This window comes from Ceratotherium simum, chromosome 14 (genome assembly GCF_057802395.1).
Source record: "Ceratotherium simum simum isolate JZ-2026a chromosome 14, ASM5780239v1, whole genome shotgun sequence".
In the NCBI taxonomy this organism is placed as follows: domain Eukaryota; kingdom Metazoa; phylum Chordata; class Mammalia; order Perissodactyla; family Rhinocerotidae; genus Ceratotherium; species Ceratotherium simum.
In genome coordinates, this window is record NC_141913.1 from 6,570,126 (window position 1) to 6,578,357 (window position 8,232).

An 8,232-nucleotide genomic window follows, 5' to 3' on the forward strand; every position below is an offset into this window, starting at 1 on the left:
AATCCACATACAATAACGTAGTCAGGAAAAATTTTTCCATTACCAATTTTGAAAGTTGCTTAAAATAGCTGACAGAATGAGGTAACCCCATACATGGAGGAAAATCAGGTACTAATGTAACTTGCAAGAATTATTTCTATTTTTGCCAAAATTTTGTAAATCAAGCTGCACAGTCCTTAGGGTCCAGTGGTGTGTTCAGATACCCGGTAAAATTCTACTTGAAGACAGTTTTAGTTGTTGGTGGGAAAAATCAAAGAGGGCTGAACCTGAGATGATGAAAGAGAAACTAAACTGTGCCCACACTCTCTTCAGCCCCGGTAGAGATGAGTTGCCGCCTGCCACATTAAGCTGGTGGTGGGTGTGCCAAATTATAGAAAAAAAATAAGGCAACTCATCAATACTCACCAAGTCAGGAAGATAGGGGATTCTCAAACATCATGCTGTCCTGCCAGGTAATAAAGAATCACATGAATGAGAAGTATTTCATCAGTCACCGAACATCCATGAAGCACACAACCTGAGTGCTCCCTGTGAAAGCTTATCACCCACCCTGTGAGAGCCTATCGCACAGGCTCCAAGTTTTTAGATATCTGATAGTGAGATCCACTTAAGAAAGAAACACATATGAACTGCACACACTCAGCAATACAGAGGAATTGCACCCAACACTGACTATGGGTGTGTGGTTTGTTATGTACTGCATGCTTCTTAGCACCTACAATTTTAGGAAAGTTCCAAACTGTGAAAAGTCCATTTAAATTCAAGAGTCTGTATGCCTCAGTGAGGAAGCGCATTAAATCTCTCCTGATTCTCCAACTGCCTCATCTATTTCCAACAACAAGCATAAATAAAAAGGCTTGGATATGCTCTGAGAGAGCCTCCCACGGGGATATTCATCAATTCACTTCATTTGACAAAAATTTTATTGAACTCCTCCCATTTACCAGGCACTGTTTTAGGCGCTGGAGGAAAAAATAAGGGGGGGGGGAGGGAGATTCTTGCCCTTATAAAGCTTACACTCTAGTAAGGAATTTAGCATAAACAATGAGTCATACCTAGCAAATTAAAAATTTAGGAAAAAGCTGAACCTTATGTTTTCTATAGACTTTCTTACTTTCCTGAAGACTCGCATATATTTCTTCATTTGATGTTCCTCACAGCCTGGCAATTAGGCAGGACAGGAATCACAGGAGCTAACAAAATAGAGGCACAGAGAGGTGAAGAGGCACGCATAAAGTGAAAAGCTGGTGGTGGGCCAGCTGAAGCAGGGGAGGGTGCTCCTGGCACCCTCCCAGCACCTTCACTGACTCTCCCCCACTGGGGTTGGCTCCAAATAGGGCTTTGCATCTGAAGATGTCCAGAGATGACCAAAACACATAGGTGTCATCTAAGCTTCTACTTTCAGATGTCCCAAGGCCCAGCCACTTACACCTCAGCCTCCAAAAAGAAACACACAGGGACACAAATGTAAAAACAAATGGAGTAAACTAGGAGGTCAACCGCCACTTCACAGTACAGACCACGTGTGCTACCAATACAGAGCAACAAAAACTTGCCCACTTGATGCCACAACAGCTGAGAGACAGAAAGAAACTGATATCTATTTAGTGTGTGCTATATGCCAGGTGCTGTATTAAGCAGAGCAGCTCATTTATTTCTCATGGCAATCTGATTATTATCCCCATTTTATGAAGTAGAAAAACAAGAAAAAGAATTTAGAATGAGAAATAAAAAAATCTCATTTCTCACTGATCTTAAATGTTTTTAAGTATCTGGGCATTAAATCCTCAGGCTCAGCAATAAACACAAGTTGAATAGTAAGATTATTTTTCTTCAGGTATTTTATTAAATCCAGAAATATGTATTTTATATACATTTACAGCCCACTGTGAATTGACTCGTGTATAAAACAAAAAAGAAAAGTCACATTTAATCTGATATCACACAACTTTCCTCCTTTCACAAAAAGCTAAATTAGTAAGAGTTTTTGCATCTAGAAGTTGGTAAGACCTTCTTGGGAGGAACACCATCTCAGAATGGTTAGTGCTGCGACAAGCTCTGCTTCACAAACATTATCAAAGAGAAGAGTCTGAAGTCTACCCACCTTTTAAGCTGTATGAAAACTGATGTCAGTTCTTGAAAATGGTCCAATCAAGAGACAGCAGTTTGATGTTAAAAATGTAAAGCTTAAACTGCTAAAAGAAAAAAATAATTTCAGTGAACCATTTCTTGGTTTCTCTTACTGCACTATCCCCTTCCCCAAGTTCCAAAAACTATTTGAGGACTGTCACAATAAAAGGCACAAATGCCAAAATGAATAAAATAAGAATACAAAGACAAGCACCAAATAATAAAGAGAAGGAAGAGAGGATTACAGCAAAAAATCTGGGGTAAGGGATATGACTGAACTCAGGACAAAATCCCCATATCAGCTCTCTAGCAGCCACAGAAGCACCGAGTTCTCATCTTCTAATCAAAGGATACACACTTGTTCCTCCAAACACCTGGGCCTTTTCTTCAATGAGAGGCCACAAACAAATAATGGACAATGTCCTTATTGGATTTGGGGTTTTTTTTAATCACAGACATCTTAAGTATGGTTGTGAAAAGACCGTTTTCTTTCTTAACAATCCAAATTATCTTGCCACCACATGGATCCACCTAATCCTTAACTGTAAAAGAAGGCAGGCCCAGTGGCACCTTTTTCCTCCCATGAAATAAATGTCTAATTTTGTGAGAGGAATACTGACCCCTGCTTAGTGAAGACCTCGCTAGCGTGATGACATCCATGATTGTGTCTGCAATGCTGCCTTTACACCTGCCCTCCAGCCTGCTGGTAGAATGTCCTCCCATTTGATGCTCCAGACTTTGTCCAGTTCCAGTTCACACAATCTGTCACCAGCATCCTCATCCCAGCTTGATGAGTATACTCTGTGTGCATCACACCATTCCAGGTCACATCAGGTGACCGCCTCGTGCCTTACAAAGTAGTTTCAGGTAAACTCAGTCAGCTCTGCCTCAGATACCACAAGCACCTCTCAGCACCCAGCCTGCCAACGTGTAGGATTACACTCCTATCCAAGGTTGAATAAGCCACCATCTGTCTAGCTTGTGTGCTGCAGTGTACTCTCCAGGAGACTTGTCCCTCAAAGCATGTTCCTGCCATATGTCACGCCAGAGAGATCAGCCAATGCTAAGACATCCGGATAAAAAATGACTGTGTCTAGCCAGAGGATCCTGTGAGATTCCTGTGGAGGTCCACCCCAAACACACCACTGTTTTTATGTAACTCCTTCCTATCAATATTGTGAACCTACAAACACTACTTTTTTCTCCTATTTTCTACCTACTGAGAGAAGAAAACCATCTACTTCCCGTTTTCCAGATGATTGTTTTTATTTCTTAACTGGGACTGCTCTCATCGGTCTTCCTAGGACTCAAATGCTCAGATTTATTGGGAACAGAAGCCAGTGGAATAACCAGAAATGCACTGTCATGGGCAGAATTCTAAAATGACTCTCAAAGGGTCACATCTTTGTATAATCCCCTCCTCCTGAGAGCAGGCAGAACCTGTGACTTGCTTCTAGCCAACAGAATATGATTCGAGTAACAGGATGTCACTCCCTTAATCAAATGCTATATAAGGTATGCTATATAAGACTCCATCTCAGCAGACTAGAGATGGAGAGACTTCCTTTCTGGCTTTTAAGAAGTGAGCTGCCATTTGATAACAGGGCCTATGAGGGAGCCACATGGCAAGGAACTGCAGGGTCCTCTAGGAGCTGAGAGCTGGCTGCCAAGTGACAGCCAGCAAGGAAACAGGGACATCAGCCCTACAGCTACATCAGCCCTACAGCTACAAGAAATGAATTCTGCCAACAACCTGAATGAGCTTAGAAGCGGATTCTTCCCCACTCACACCTCCAGATGAGAACACAGCCAGGCCAACACCTTGACTGCAGCCTTCTGAGATCCTGAGCAGAGAACCAGCTAAGCCATGCCCAGAGTCCTGACCCATGGAAACTGTGAGATAATATATGGGGATTGGTTTAAGCTACTAAATGTATAATAATTTGTTATACAGTAATATAAAATAAATTTAATTTAGTAATTAATTAAATACAGGAATATATAAAATACATATATTTTATGCATACATAACTGGTGCATCAGAACAGCATTCCCTACCTGCCTCATCCATCCATAAGTGAAAATTCATTTCTCCTACTTGACTATGAGCTCCTGTGGGCAAGAACCACATCATCATCACCCTGGCACCCCCAAGACTTTGCAGAGTATGTGACACATGAGAGGCCCTTAACATTTTTTTTTAATAAGCCAAATTAAAAGAATTATGATTTGTCAATCTCTAGTTAGCGCAATAAGGCCAAAGCAACAGAATTCGTGCAAGCCTTCAAAGCAAAGCTCAGAACCTCAAAATTAATTTCAATATAGGTGGAAGACACTTAGCCTCACGTTCTACCCCCAAATGATGAATACACAATTTCTCCAGTACTGGTTATTTCATTTTACCTGTTAACCTGACTTAGTGCTTAGAAATGTTGCTCAGTAGTTACTATTTTTGCCAAATATCCTTGCCACTTCTCTAGCATTTAGCTATCTAACAGCTGAAGGTTAAAAACAAAAAATTCCCTAAGAAATTTTCCAAAGTAAGAATTTGTGACTCGTTCTTAATTTTCCATTCATATCAATAATTCATTCCCAAGCAAAATGGAAAAACCTGTATAGGTCAAATAACCCAGCTCTAATTTTGAAACAAAATGCTAATCCAACTTCTTTACAACCTATTTCAAAAGTTCCTTAAGATTTTTTATTTTTAAACTGATGATTTTTAATTCTTTTAAGATTTTATTTAAGCTCTGTTTAAAATGAAAGCTGAATGCATAAATATATTCAGTTTCCGCTGTCCTTAAGCGATAAATTGTTTTTTATTACAAAGAAGATTATGACTAAAGTTGTGTCTACTTTAGATTTTGAAAGGACTGATTTAATAAAAGGGATATTTTAAAATATTCAAATCAGTTAAATTACCTGAGAGCACAAAATAAAAACTTCATACATTACAGAAACCTATCATACTCTCCTGAAATCTATATTCAGGATCTTATTATATATTCCCATTCCCTCATAAATCACTCAGTAAACCTGAACATTCTCCCCAAGGTTTATCCCTTGGTGCTCAGTCTCTCAGGCAGCAGAGTCCTCACACTCAAGCCAAGGAAAACTAAAAACACCAGTTCAATGACATACGAGACAGAGCATTTCAATAAACTCACCTCTTTTTCTCAGCATAATTTTAACTCTCTTGGGCCCATCTCTATGTGTGAAAACAGCCAGTGACCCACAGCAGGGAACCAGAGGGGTTACTGAGCCGACCCCTCCCTCTGCAGAAGAAACAAGCCTAGATGATAGACCCCACCCAGTTCCCTCCACCCTCAGTTCTAGTAAGTGCATGCCTTTTCCATAATCTCACAAAACACAGCTCAACACCAAGTCCAGTCCTTCAAAGAAAGAAGACTGAGCATTAATATTATGCCCCCCCAAAGGAAATTAAGCCTTCGAAAGAATCGTTCACTCAGAAGAAAAACACCAAAGAGAATTAATAATCATAGGCGCTCACAGAAGGTGCTGGCAGAGTTCCTCATATATATACCATACCCTGCTGCTCCAAGCATTTGAGGAATCCACACATGGCTTTCCAGAGTGATAAAGTATGGTCCTGTGGGGCTGATGATCTCTCTAACCCAAACCATCTCCTGAATGCCATGTTCCTGACACATTTCCAGCAGTTAACACAGCACTGTAGGTTCAGTGGCTGCAGTCTGGGAACCATGAACTGGTGAGAGGCAGAGCAAGAAGAAGCAGAGTGCAGGCATTCCTGAAAAGTAACATGCAGCAAGGACCTCCCTTGCACCAAGAAGGGGATACATGAGCTGCAAAGACTGAAAAATCAAAACGGAAGTGAGGCACATTTATTCTCAACCTTCACAACACTCTCACTTTCTCTTTAAGGTAAAAGAAGACATTTGTTTCTGACAAACTTTAAGAGAGAAACCTGGCTGCACGCTTCCTTCCTTTCTCTGAAGCAGGACTGGCTCCAGCTGGTGACTGGATTCTGTGAAGTGGAGCCATTTAAAACACAATGACGCCTGGAGACCAGGGAGAGAGCCATTTCACGGAAATTATAAATTGGGATAGGAAAACACACAAAGCAGCAGGCAACGTACTTTAGTGTACAGAAAGAGATTAAGGAAAATAAAAAACAGAGGTTCCCTTCCCAAAACCATTCTTGCTCTACGTCATTTTTTCAGAAATGTTGAGGGGATCCTTAAGGATGAACGAACCCACACTTCCACCCCAGACTCAGCAGCATGCATAGATTTCTGTGTGGTGTCCTTTTCACGACATAAAATGCATGTGTGCATTCATTCAGCCCAGAAATGCTGCACGGATTTTGTTTTGATATCTTTCTCTTCTGGGGCTGAATTATTTCAGAGAAAACTGATGCCAAGAAATACTGACCAGAGGTGTGTCCCTGAAGCCCAAGCGCCCAGCACAAGGATCTGCTCTCTCACTACCTGAGCGTGTCCCAGGGAAGGGCCGGCTGGCAGGTAGCACCGCCAGCAGCCTCCCTACAGAACCCAGGGTGAGACGCAAACAACCCTCCGCAAAGCCAACAGCGGTGTGGACACACGCAGGGTCCAGACCCCAGGCCACGAGGAGTTTGACAAGTTTCGTAAGAAAGCATCAGCAACCATTTCATCGGTGCCTTTCAAAACACGGCGAGGGCGGCTTTGGGCAACTCCCAGCAGACACTAAGCCGGCCCGGAGGAAGGAGAGGGATCTAGAAGCCAGACGCCGCCTGTCCCCTGTCTGGCTTACTTCTAGCAGAGTTTTCCGTTCCCAAAATAGAAACGAGGGACCTCTTCAAAGCAGATGCAACAGTGAAACGGCCCCATTCCGCTTGCCGGGAAGAAACAAGGCATGGGGACGGCCACGCCCACAAATCATCTCTTCTGGAGCACAAAGGACCAGACAAGGGGCCTTTCCTGGAGGACAGCTGAAGCCGCCGGCCTCTGCAAAGACCTGGTCCCCAAAAGCCCCTGGAGGGTGCACCGAATGGTCGAAGGCCGTCCAAGCAGGCTCCCACACTTGCCTCCTCTCGGCCTCCGAGGTCTGCGCTGACAGGGCAGCGAAGCAGCCAAGAGACTTGCTGAGAAAAGGCCCCACGCCAGGGCTCTTCCCGGTCTGCCTCGCCCTTCAAGCAAGAAAAATCTTCCAGTCAAAGCAAAAACAGTCCATCTGCCTAAAGCTCAACAACACACAGGTTTCCTATCTTCCCTGCTGTTTTGGCTTGAGTTCTTCAGGCTGCAAAATTCAGAAGCTCTGTCTCCTAAGCTTTATAAAGGCCAGAACCATCTAGGAGGAAACTAGGACAAAGCCACCCCCAGGCAACGCTTTACTGTGAGGCAGCATCACAGCCAACATGGCGGCCAGGCTCCTTGAGGAGAACGCAACGCAACCTGCGCTCACGCACACACGCACACAGATGCACACAGGCACGCACGCACGCACGCACATGCACACAGATGCAAACAGGCCCGCATGCAGAGAGGCGCGCACACATACATACACGTGCTTGGAAAACCTTAAGATGGGATGCTTCAGGATCCTAAGTGGGAGAAGTAAATGTTTCAAAGCATAAAGGGGGAAAAAGTTTTTAACAAAGCTAGAAAGACACCTTAAGAAAACAAAAGAGGATTATTTCAAGTGGCATTCAAGTCCAACAGTGAATAGTTTCCTAGTTATTTCCAAACTCAAGGGAAGAAAGACAAAGATCGACATCTCCACAAAAGATCACAAAGTACCTGAAAGGAATGAAAAACCTGACGAATGAAAAACTTGACAATGATTGGAAGACATCAAGATGTTTTTTGCTTCTTATGCAAGCAGTACTGTCTCCTTTCCCAGGCATCCTGGAAGGAGTTTTCGGGGTCAAATTATACTCTTTAAAGCATACTAGCACACAGCCAAATAGAGATGTTACCATATCTGTTACAAGCCAAAGTGGGAATCAGACACTCAGTCACTGTGGCAGGAACTCCATGAGCACAACGACTGGGCCGTGTGAAAGAGCCACAGACGCAGCCTGCCTTGGGTTCAAATCCAGCTCCACAGCTTACTGCCTTCATGACCCGGGGCAAATCACCT

At 43.1% G+C, this 8,232-nt stretch overlaps 1 protein-coding gene across 1 annotated transcript in view; it reads right to left on the reverse strand.

Moving 5' to 3' along the window:
• LDLRAD4 (low density lipoprotein receptor class A domain containing 4) overlaps positions 1–4,064 on the reverse strand; it is a 392,230-nt gene extending 388,166 nt beyond the window's left edge. Inside the window, exons 1-2 of the mRNA XM_087438921.1 lie at positions 2,105–4,064; positions 406–445 (exon numbers count right to left, since the gene is read on the reverse strand). The gene's annotated coding sequence lies outside the window, so the exon portion shown is untranslated. The remainder of the gene's footprint in view (positions 1–405; positions 446–2,104) is intronic.
• Between the last annotated feature and the right edge of the window lie 4,168 nt (positions 4,065–8,232).